The sequence below is a fragment of the Molossus molossus genome, unplaced genomic scaffold (assembly GCF_014108415.1).
Source record: "Molossus molossus isolate mMolMol1 unplaced genomic scaffold, mMolMol1.p scaffold_m16_p_13, whole genome shotgun sequence".
In the NCBI taxonomy this organism is placed as follows: domain Eukaryota; kingdom Metazoa; phylum Chordata; class Mammalia; order Chiroptera; family Molossidae; genus Molossus; species Molossus molossus.
The window spans coordinates 72,687,163-72,699,897 of record NW_023425348.1 but is presented as its reverse complement, the minus strand read 5'-3'; the positions used below and the strand labels follow the sequence as shown (position 1 = coordinate 72,699,897).

At 42.7% G+C, this 12,735-nt stretch overlaps 1 long non-coding RNA gene across 1 annotated transcript; it reads left to right on the top strand.

Moving 5' to 3' along the window:
* The first annotated feature begins 39 nt into the window (after positions 1 to 39).
* LOC118628890 lies at positions 40 to 11,843 on the top strand. Its single transcript, XR_004959320.1, has 3 exons — positions 40 to 90; positions 6,924 to 7,043; positions 10,851 to 11,843. It is a non-coding gene; the product is annotated as an uncharacterized LOC118628890 (long non-coding RNA).
* Positions 11,844 to 12,735: the final 892 nt, after the last annotated feature.

The following is a 12,735-nucleotide window of genomic DNA, read 5'->3' as shown; positions in this document are numbered from 1 at the left end:
AGAGAGAGAGAAACATCGACATGAAAGAGACACATTGAGTGGCTGCCACCCGCACGACCCAGCCAGGGCCGGGGACAAACTGCAACCGAGGTACGTGCCCTTAGCAGGAACCAAACCCGGGTCTCTCTGGACCGCAGGCCGATGCTCTAACCGCTGAGCCAAACCGGTCAGGGCTATATTTAACATTTTTGAGGGGCTTCCAAACTATTTCCCAAAGTGGCTGTATCATTTTCTAACCCCACCAATAATGTATGGGGGTGCCAATTTTTCTACATCATTTGTTATTGTCTGTTTTTTTAATATACCCGGCCTGGTGGATATGAACTAGTTGTAGTTTTAATTTGCATTTCCCAAGGACTAATGAAGTTGAGCATCTTCTCATGATTATTGGTCAATCTTTAGAAAAAATGTCTATTTAAATCCTTGCCCTATCTCCCCTTTAAACTTTTCTTTATTATGATATAATATACATAACATAACAATGACCACTTTAGCTTACAGTTCAGTGGCATAAAATACATTCATGTCTTTGTGTAGCTGTCACCACACGCCATCTCTGGAACTGTTTCGTCCTCCCAAACTGAAACTCTGTCCCCATTACCTTCCCTCCTCCCGGTGCCTGGTACCATTACCTTCCCCCCTCCCGGTGCCTGGTACCATTACCTTCCCTCCTCCCGGTGCCTGGTACCATTACCTTCCCTCCTCCCGGTGCCTGGTACCATTACCTTCTGTCCTCCCAGTGCCTGGTACCATTACCTTCCCTCTTCCCGGTGCCTGGTACCATTACCTTCTGTCCTCCCGGTGCCTGGTACCATTACCTTCCCTCCTCCCGGTGCCTGGTACCATTACCTTCCCCTGTCCCGGTGCCTGGTACCATTACCTTCTGTCCTCCCGGTGCCTGGTACCATTACCTTCCCTCTTCCCGGTGCCTGGTACCATTACCTTCCCCCCTCCCGGTGCCTGGTACCATTACCTTCCCTCCTCCCGGTGCCTGGTAGCATCTGGGTTTGTTTGGTTTTTAATAATAGCTATACTAATGGATGTGAAGTGATATGCCATTATGGTTTTGATTTGCCCTAATGATTAGTGATGCAGAGCACCTTTATGTTTGCTTATTGTGTATAATTTTTGGAGAAATGACTATTCATGTCCTTTGCCCTTATTTATTTATTTATTTTTTATTTTCTTAATCTTCACCCAAGGATACTTTTCCATTTTTGTTCAGATAGAGTGGGGGGGAGAAAGAGGAAGCAAGGGAGAGAGAGAAACATTGACATGAGAGAGACACACTGAATGGCTGCCTCCCCCACAACCCCAACCAGGGCCGGGGACAAATCGTAACCGAGGTACGTGCTCTTATCTGGAATAGAACGTACAACTCACTGGTCTGTGGCTAACACTCCAACTGCTAAGCCAAACCAGCCAGGGCCTCTGCCCTTTTTTTTTAATCTTCACCTGAGGACATTTTTCCATTTTTTGTTCAGATAGAGTGGGAGGGAGAGAGAGGAAGAGACAGAGAGAGAGAGAAACATCGACGTGAAAGGGACACATCGAGTGGCTGCCTCCCACATGATCCAACCAGGGAGGGACAAACTACAACTGAGGTATGTGTCCTTAGCGGGAACCGAACCCAGGTCTCTGGACCACACGCCAGTGCTCTAACCGCTGAGCCACACTGGCCAGGGCCTTTGTCCTTTTTAAATTGGATTATCTGTTTTTTTGTTTTGTTTTTTTTAGTTTATAAGAGTTCTTTATATATTTTGGATACAAATCGCTTATCAGATATATGATTTAAAATATTATTTCCAATTCCATGGATTGTAATTTTACTTTCTTGATGGTATACTCTGCACCAGAAATGTTTTTAATTTTGAGAATTCCAATTTATCTGTTTCTTTTTTTTGCTGCTTGTGTTTGGTGTCATAGCTAAGAAACCACTGTCTAATCCAAAACTTTACTCTTATGTTTGTTTTTTTAGATGGTATATCATTTTAGTTCTTATATATTTATGTTTCTGATCCATTTTTGAGTTAATTAGCACGTATGGTGTGAGGTAGAGCCAGGGCGATCTTTCAAAATCACAAACCAAATTCTGTGACTCTCCCCGCTTAAAATTCGTTACTGGCTTCCCACCGATACTACAACACGATCCAAGTTCTCAATACAGGGTCTTCATTCTCCCCTCCTTCCCCTGCCCCCCAAGCCTGCACACTTGTTTGCCGCAGCCATAGCCACCTGCTAATAGTTCTTAATCATGCAGACTCCTTCCTGCCTCGATGTTTCACGCTGCTGTCCTCACAGCTAGAGCTCAGAGTGGTGGCCACTCCTCTTCTTTGGTCTCAGTTTTTTTGTTTTTATCCTTACCCGAGGACATTTTTTCTTTTTTGTTCAGATAGAGTGGGAGGGAGAGAGACGAAGAGACAGAGAGAGAAACATCGACGTGAAAGGGACACATCGAATGGCTGCCTCCCGCACGACCTAACCAGGGCCGGGGACAAACTGCAACCGAGGTACGTGCCCTTAGCGGGAACCGAACCCAGGTCTCTCTGGACCGCAGGCCAACGCTCTAACCGCTGAGCCAAACTGGCCAGGGCTCTTTGGTCTCAGTTTTAAAGAGCCTTCTTCAGTAAGACCTTTGCTGATCACTCCATCTAAAGTAGGTCTCCCCCAATTCCCTTATTCCTTTATTTGTTTCCTTGATAGTAATGTTAAAAACAAAATTCAATTGAATAAAATTAAAACATTTTATTGGATTTGTTCAACGATTAAACATTGGGCAGCATCCAATCTAGCAGATAGAATGAAGCTCTGAAGAGATGTACAAAATGAAAGATTTTACAGGCTGAAGAGAGCAGGAGAAGGGAGGTTACACTAGGCAGAAACAGTGCACTGGTTACGCACAGGTCATTTTCCTTTAGAGGACACAGAAGTTCATCAGGCAGATTACCTATCTAGTGCTAATCAGGAGATTACCGATTGACTGGTTTAAGATTCCATTTCTTGGGCAGAGGACCTGAACAGACATTTGTTCAAGAAATACAGATGGCCAACAGGCATAGGAAAAGGCGTTCAGCATTACTAATCATCAGAGAAATGCAAATCAAAACCATAAAAGATATTACCGTACACCTGTCAGAACTGCTATTATCAAAAAGTTAACAAACAGCCAGTGTTGGCGAGGATGTGGAAAAAGGGAACCCTTGTGCACTGTTGGTGGGATTGTGTACTGGTGCAGCCACTGTGGAAAGCAGATGGAGGTTCTTCTCAAAAATTAAAAAGAGAACTCCCACATGACCCAGCAATTCTACTTCTGGGTACTTATCCAAAGAAAACAAACACACTGATTCAAAAAAATATATGCACCTCCATGATTATTGCAACCTTATTTACAATAGTCAAGATATGGAAGCCCATTGATAGATGAATGGACAAAGAAGATGTGGTCTATATATACCATGGAATATTACTCTGCGATAAAAAAAAAATGAAATCTTGCCATTTGTAACAACATGGATGGACCTAGATACTATGCTAAGTGAAATGTCAGAGAAAGACAAATACCCCGTGATTTCACGTATATGTGGAATCTAAAAAAACAAAATAAGTAAAACTAAAGAGAAACAGGACTTCCAGTCAAGAAGGCGGGTAGGTAAACGCGGTCTCCGTCCTCCCACAACCACATCAAAGTTACACCTAAACTACAGAACAACCACATTCAAAACCGCCTGAAATCAAGCTGAATGGAAGTCCTACAACTACGGAATTAAAGCAACAGACACATCCAGACTGGTAGGAGGGCGGAGGGGATGGGCTGGACCCACATCCACATGTGGCGGATAAAAATCAGGAGGACACCCCGGCTGGGAAGGTCCTCCCTGAGGACTGAGGGGTCCCCTCCCACACCAGACACCCTGCTCAGGGTTCCAGTGCCAGGAAGAGAGTCCCCATAACTTCTGGCTGGAAAACCAGCGGGAACTGAGGCTCAGGGAGGCTGAAGAGGCTGGAGCCCCAGGCAGCTCCTTAAAGGGCCCGTGCACGGACTTATCGGACTCTCTCCCTCTAAGCTCAGAGGGGAGGCAGCTCGAGGGGCACCAGAGACACACAGGGAAGAACTGAGCTGTTTGGCACTGGAGCGAGGGCTGAAGAGGTGGCTTTCTCCGGGACAAACGTGCTGTCAGAGGCCTTTGTTCCTTTGGTGAGCCCTTCCCAGGGGCAGCAGACAGCCACCATATCTGGGACTCCAGCAACCTGGCTCACACTGGTAGCCCCACCCTGCTGACTCCCTGAGGCCCCGCCCCACCCCACCCAACTTTCAGGCCCACCCAAGCTGTTGCCACTTGCTTAACCATAGGATTGGCCTGTCTTGGATCCTGCTTCAGGTTTTTACTAAATTCTTTCAGACAAGCAGCATCTGGTGTCAGCTAGCCCCATACTGCTTGTTAAATAATACACAGAAACAAACACAGGGAGGCAGCCAAAATGAGGAGACAAAGAAACAGGTCCCAAATGAAAGAACAGAACAAAACCCCAAGAAAAGAACTAAGCGAAATGGAGATAAGCAACCTAACAGATGCTGAGTTCAAAATACTGCTTATAAGGATGCTCAGTGAACTTAGTGAGAACCTCAGTGAACTTAGTGAGGGCCTCAAGAGCATAAAGGATCAGTCAGAAATGATGGATGCATAGTCAGAAATGAAGGAGGCATTAACTGAAATCAAGCATAATTTACACAGATTCAATAGTAGAGTATGTAAATCCAAGAAGCAAACCATCAATTTGGAATACAAGGAAGCAAAAAACACCCAATCATAACAGCAAAAAGAAAAAAGAATCCAAAAAAATGAGGGTAGTGTAAGGAGCCTTTGGGACAACTTCAAGCATGCCAACATTCGCATCTTGGGGGTGCCAGAAGGAGAAGAAAGAGAACAAGACATTGAAAACCTGTTTGAAACAATAATGGCAGAAAACTTTCCTAACTTGGTGAAGAAAACAGACATACAAGTCCAGGGAGCACAGAGAGTCCCAAACAAGATGAACCCCAAGAGGCCCACACCAAGACACATCATCATCAAAATGCAAAAGGTTCAAGACAAAGAGAGAATCTTAAAAGCAGCAAGAGAAAGGCAGCTAGTTACCTACAAGGGAGTTCCCATAAGGCTGTCAGCTGATGTCTCAAAAGAAACTTTGCAGGCCAGAAGGGAGTGGCAAGAAATATTCAGAGTGATGAAAAGTAAGAACCTACAACCAAGATTACTCTATCCTGCAAAGTTGTCGTTTAGAATCGATGGCCATATAAAGAGTTTCCCAGACAAGAAAAAGTTAAACCGTTATTATATGAAATGATGAAGGGTCTTTTTGAAGAAAAAGATAAAATATATGAACCAACAAAATGGCAATGAATACATATCTATCGACAATGGAATCTACAAACAAAATGAACAGGCAGAACAGAAACATTCTCATAGATACAGAGAACATTTTGTTGGTTGCCAGATGGGAGGGGTGTTGGGGGAATGGGTGAAAAAGGTGAAGGGACTAAGAAGTACAAATTCATTGCTAGACTGACAAACCTCAAAGGGAAGGGGGTTGGGGGGTGGGAAGAAATAAACCAAAGAACTTATATGCATAACCAATGGACACAGACAATAGTGTGGGAAAAGGTGGGAGGGGGGCGGGAGTGGGGAGGAGGGGGTCAATGGGGGAAAAATGAGGAACATCTGTAATACATTCTACATTCAACAATAAAGATTAAAAAAAAAAAACTAAATAGAAACAGACTCATAGGTACAACTGATGGTAGCCAGAGGAGAAAGGGTGGGGCATGGGTAAAAAAGGTAAAGGTAAATAAGAGGTACAAACCTCCAGTTATTTAAAAAAAATAATAAGTCACAGGGATGTAATGGCAGCATAAAGAATATAGTCAATATTATTGTGATAACTTTAAATGGTGGCAGATGGTTACTAGACTTATTGTGGTAATCACATTATAAGGAATATAAATGTCAAATCACTATGTTGTACACCTGAACTAATATAATATTATATGTCATCTATTCTTTAATTTTTTAAAATGCATCTTGGGTTAAAAAAAAAAAGATTCCCTCTCTGGTAGAGCAGGAACCTTAATTAGGTTATCTCTCAGTTTGGTGACATGGAGCTTAGCCTAAGTGACTCCATTTGGGGCCTGTCGTCTTGTTTTTAGCAATAATTAACAAAGGCTGTATTCATTTTGTTTATTTGCTTACTTGTTTATTGCTCCTCTTCCTCATTTTAGCGAGGACCATGTCTGTCTTATTTACCTTTATCCCCGGCACCTAATACAGTGCCTGGCACATAACAGGTGTTCAGTAAATATTTGTTTTAAGAAAGTAAAAACAAAAAGCAGTTTTTCTTCCATTCCCAGCATCCTTTTCCACTTTTGCCCATTCTATCACACTCATCTTTCATCACCTTTTCCTGTAATTTCTTCCATTTCCTGTTTTCATGGAATATGGTATTATGAAATCGAACATCCGTTTTTGCTTCTTTGTTTCTTTTGTTTTCTTTTCTTTCCTTTTCTTACTGCTCATAGCATCTAAAAACCAGTGTCGAGATTTAGCTCTCTTGCCCACAACAGCTTTTTTCTTTTCTGAAACTTTCTTAGTAGAAACTCAACATTAAGCTCTTTTGGACTTTTCTTTACTCTTAATTTATTGATTTTAGAGAAAGAGAGGAAGGGGAGAGAGGGTGAGAGAGAGAGAGAGACATGGATTTGTTGTTCCACTTATTTATGCATTCATTGATTGATTCTTATATGTGTTTTGATCAGGAATTGAACCTGCAACCTTGGTGTATCAGGATGACGCTCTAAACAGCTGAGCAACCCAGCCAGGGAGATCTTTTCTTATGTTTCAGTATGAATAAGACTTTTCTCCTCATTGCAGGTGAAGACTCTCTAAGAAGAGAATTTCTTTTCTAACTCTTGGCTGAGTTCTGGGCAAGTAAATCTCGATAAACACTAGGGAGTTGATCAGCAGCACTTCTTAAAACCATATAAGACTCAGGTATGCTATGCTTAAAATGTCAACAAGTCCCAAACTGGTGCATTCTGAAACAGTTACAACCCTACAGCATGCAACATTTAATTAACCAAGCACTGTGTAGAAATTCTATTGGAAGTAATCACCTAATAATAATATGTGTTGGCAAAAATCCTGCAGAAGAATTTCTTATAGATAGATAACTCCCTGTTTAAATGGAGGAACTGGGGCCCTTCAGTGACATATCTCTACACACATTTCTGCTTCATATCAATCCAGCAAGATTATCATCATAAAAAAAGAAGATGCTTTTATCTTAATGTTAAGCTCTGCTCCCCGCATGGATAGAAATTCTCTGGATGAAGGCGGCGGCTACCATTTCACCCAAAAGCCTCACATTCCGGAATATATATATATTTTTTTTAGTTTGCCATCTTGCTTATCATTTACAGATATCCAAACACCTAAGAGGTGAGCCCAAAAGATGATTGAAATTTTTGATCCAAGAACTAGCTCACACATTTGTTTTGCTTTGCTCTAATCTTCAGAGCTGTATATCATGCTGACAGGTCCCAGGTTTTTAAAAACCAGATTTTCCTTTGGGCTTCTCCCACCCCTCTTTGTTGTGGTAATATTTTCTCCTATCTTCCATCTTCTAAAAAAAGTAGGTGTAACAGTCTAATCAGCCTTTACCAACTTTTCTGCAAGAACAAGGCAGAAAATATGAAGATATAAATCAAGAATTGTTATTATTGTTTATGTAGCAGTGATATATGGTTTCACTGGGCTTTGTGTTTTACGTGGCCACTTTGAAAACACAGAACGCTGCTCAGGCACAAGCGATTTGTTTCTGAGCCCTGTGCTTGGATGTTTCTAATAAATATTATTCTGTCTCTGATTTTACGATATCAACAAGATACCCATGCAATAAAATATTTTCAGATTCCTGGTGTTAGGTATACATTGTCAAACAAAGATAATGTCCCTAAACTTCAAGAACAGTAGGTAGAGAAAACATTCAGCATAAAATAACGAAATATTTGTAAATCATCATAATTGATTGTGTATGGGACAATGTCTAGAAGGATGTATGTATCAGTATATTAAGCCAAGTTTTTTCTGGGTGGAAAAATCAGAGGTGATTATTTTAATTTTCTTTTTCTTTTTTTGCTTATCTATATTAATTTTTTTAAGTGTGAATGTATATTACTTTTGAAATAAAAAAAAAATATCGCCCTGGCCAGTTTGGCTCAGCCATTAGAGTGTGGGCCTGCAGACCAAAGAGTCTCAGATTCAATTCCGGTCAAGGGCACGTGTTGTGATTCGGTTCCGGCCCTGGTTGCCTGGTTGGGGTCGTATGGGAGGCAACCAGTTGATGTGTCTCTCTTACATCAATGTTTCTCTCTCTCTCTCTCTCTCTCTCTCTCTCTCTCTCTCTCTCTCTCCCTCCCTCCCTCCCTCTTACTCTATCTGAAGATAAATGGAAAAAAATATCCTCGGGTGAGGATTTAAAAAAAAGAAATAAAAAATCTTTTTCAAAGAATAGTACATAGGAAAAGTTGATAAAACTAAGTATGAAAATAGAATGAGCAACATTCCTTAATGGAAAATAGGGAGGATAGCTTCTGAGAAAGTGAAAATCTGATTTATCTTCTATTAATCTCTGAGTTCATATTATGCACATTTTCTTTAGCTTTAATCAAAACACCCTCGTCCACCCCCACCCCCGTAGCTAAGCCAGGCCACTGTGCCCACAGCCTCATGCTAGGAAACGCAAGTGGCAGATGCTCTTCTTCCCCAGTGGAAAAATAGGCTTCTCATTTGATTCCCACGGGACTGGCTCCTACTCCAATTCTATTTCCACCTGGCTCCTGTCCTGACTTTTTCTTCTGTCTAAAGCCACGTGAATTCCCTCAGAACACCCTAAAGACTTGGTCTGAACTCAGCCTCCTAGCTCTGCAGGGTGGTGACTTCATTCAGCCCACAAACCCATGTGATAGATCCCATGCCCTCCCACCCTACCCCAGCTCCTTCCCCCATGGTCTTCTCTCAAGATGGTCAAAGAAGACACGATTGGAAGCTCTTTCTTTATTATTACAACCCCACCATTTCACCTCTTAACGCCTCATCTTGCAATCTTATCTGGAAAATGAAGAACTTAGGTGAAATGACAGAGAAGGCTGGACCAAAAGATAGAATGTTGTAGTGGTTAGAACAGTGGCCTCTGGTATTCAGCTGTATGAACCAGAACTATCTTCATACATAGTCATGGCTAGCGTCTGTACTGACTGGTCAGTACCCATGCCTTATCAGTCCTTAAATATTTTGATATGCTCAGAGTAAAATTGTAGTATTGAAAATGGACTTACAAGAGACTTGAACCTGAGTATGATTTAGGGCCAGCTTTGGTTTATCCATTGGGAACATGAGAAGACTACTACCGCCTTGTCCACTTCCGAGAGTTGCTGTGATGATCAAGTTGTCATAGCGGATGCGGAAGTTCCTTGTAAATTGTGAGAGACTGTGCACAGGCAAGGAATGATGATAAAAATAATCAATAATGATAACAATGTTGGTGGCGAAGGTCAAGGTGATGGTGATAATAAAGAATAAAAAGAAGACAAACTTGGGAACTCCAGGACTATCCTTTTCTAGTTCAATATGCTACGAACATTGCTCCCTGGATCACGATGCACAGTAACAGACAGAAGCATATAAACTGGCCACATCAACCCTCTCTGGTTTATGTTATCAAAGCCCGGGTTGTTTACTGGCCTAGTGCTGATAGGCATTTCCTTTTGTCCATGGGCATTCATTCCATGATTTATTTCATATCCTGGCTGGGAAACCTTCTATGTTGTAATTCCCAGTATCAGGGACAGCTCTTGATGTCCATTTAATGATCTGCTAGGACCTGGAGCCAACAAAATGGAAATGTGCACTCATCCCTGTAGGTTCCTGCACCCCTACCCAGCGTAGTCTGAGCTGAATTCTCATGTGCCCCCTTCTGATACATGTCCCATGATCCTCAGACCCACTCTGCAAGTGTCTTGGATGAGCTGTTGGCGTGGCCAGGTGGAGTTAGTAATTGACTGCTTCCTTCCCTCCCTCCCTCCCTCCTTTCTTCCCTTTCTTGTTCTTCCTGCCACCCCCCCCCCACTCCCCACCCCATTCAGACTCTGGGTCTGTGCTGAGTCATGTAAGATGCTTTTGGCTGACCTTGACAAGAGCCCCCACCCTGCCTCCGAGAGAGGCGCAGAAGAGCTCCGTGGAGTCTATTCCAACAGAGGCCGCACATGCTCGCAGAATAATTGGTTCCTGTAATTCATTCAGAGCAATGGCTGGGTGACAGGGAGGTTTAAATCCTGTGGCCTTGAGGGAAAAACATTCTCTAGAATGGTTTCTCTTTGCTTTTGTTAATTGCGAAATAAACATACTTCCTGCAGAGGAGGCTGCCTCTGGGTGAGGGCTTCTCTGTCCCTTCAACATAGTAAATGGCCTCTGGGACCCTCTGTTCCCCCTTTCCCTTTGGGATCAGATACTTAAAAGCTGCACAGCGTGTAAGACAGTGGGGAGAAGATATGAGGAGCCAGGCTGAAACACTCCTAAAGCCCTCTCATACACAGAGCGAGAGCAGGGCTGTGGGTTAGGGGTGAAGTGGGAAGGGGTCATTTTACAATGGCTTCACAGTCACGAAAGGCCTCCAGTTGCACTTTATACAATCTCTCTAAGTGAGATCTGGCATATAGTCACAAAAACACGCCAACAGGGGTCAACCATGAAAAATCACAATTTCCACTTAATCCGGTTTTGACATTTCTTAATATACAGGGAGACTCTCTTGATGACAGATGCTGGATATAACCAAGAAGCAACCACACGGACTGTTTGGGCTTCCGTTTACTGGAGTAATTATTCTACCTGGATGTGACCATCTTGACAGTCCTGTGAAGTTGGTACCGATATCAGCTCCGTTTCACAGATGGGGAAACTGAGGCCTTGTTCAAGGTCACAGCTGGGAAGCTGTGAAGCTGGGGTGCAAATCCAGGCTGGTCTTTCTGTCCTTCCATTGTTAATGACAACACAGCGCATCGTTTTATAGCTAAGCTTGTACTTATTCATCCATCATGGGCTCCTGGGATCATCTTCCTGGTGGCATCTTTCCCAGGGATGGTCCTGCTAGAGCTGTCAAGTGGGGCTTAGGTTTATGCCTGGGTTAAAAATCCTCTAAAACTCCTTTTGGAGCATCTGAGGCGTCTGATGCCTTGATTGCCCTGGGTGACATCATGTTTAAGTTAGTCTGACCTCCCTGAGCTCATTTCTTTGTCCTGGTCACCTCTGCTTCCATCAAAAATAACAGGTTGCTGATAAGATGGCTCTCAGCTTCCCTGCGCGGATGGTGGACTCTGAATCTGCACTCAGAGGAGGTCTCTCAAGTTCAAAAAAGCCCTCATGCTCTGTATTTTGACAGGTTGAGAAATCCAATCCATTTATTTTGAAAACCCATTAAGCCCGGGCAGTATGGGATATTTAGAAAGGCCAGAATTTTGCTTCTGGTCAGAAGGTCAGTGCTGTCATAAAATAACAGCTAAAGGAAGCAAAACAAAACATATTTTATTATACGGCTGTTATTCCCAAACATTCCTTAAAAATATACTTTCAGTTAAAATAAGACAAAATAAAAACACAGCACATTGAATTGCCGGAAATTGCCACCACTCTAACCTCTTTGTTCCGAGTACTTACTCAATTTTGCACGCCCAGTTCTCAGACCAGGACAGCCACATAGTAAATGCTCAATAAGTGTTCAATAAACGAGCCTCAAAACGGTTTACTTCGCTATTTAATATTTTTTTCTAGACATTATTTTTTCTTGTTCCCAATGGCTGTTAAATCATCCTCAAGAAGAGAAGATCTGATTTTAGTTCTCTGGGGTTTTGGAAAGTGAATTTCAGAAAAAGTAAGTTTGATTCTTCTTGGCATCTTGAATTATATTATTGATGGTACAGGTAACAGGGTCTTATGGTCAGACTCTCCGAAGATAATTTATTTGATCCTTTTAACCTTGTGAAGGAGTCATGGGAGATGTTATTATTTTTGTGTTACCCCTAGGAAGGGTGGGTGAGTACAGACCATTACCTGAAAGAAAATAACCTCACTATTAGGTGACTCTGAACACAAATAATATTCAGAAGATGGTGCAAAACATTCTTGTACTTTCCTGCTGAGTTATTCTCCAGTCCACATACTGTCCCCCTTTAATGGGTATCTTGTTGACCCTCTTTTTGCATCTCCCCTCCCTCTTCTCTTACCACAATCTCCTCTATCTTCTCCACCCCATCTCTCCACGAGCCACCTCGAAGTATCACCAGAAGACCCTCAAGGTTCTAAGCATCGCTCCGGCCTTTGCCCCAGTGGCATATAGCAGGCCCTAATCCCGCATCCCAAGATTTGGTTTATAGACAGAGGGAGCAAATATATGGTCTGGGACCAGAGCTGACTCCAGGGGTCTGGAAGTATACCCAATAAATAGGGCACATTCTCTGCCTGATCTGTGAGCCTACTGGGAAGAAAGAACAAAGAGCAAGCTGATGAAGGTGATGCATCGCCTTAATGAGAAGTGGATACTGGGGAATATGGCTTACAGTGGAAAGCCAACAGGTCTCTAACATGGAATCCACAGTTTGAGACTTACCCACACTGGACTGGGGTAGGC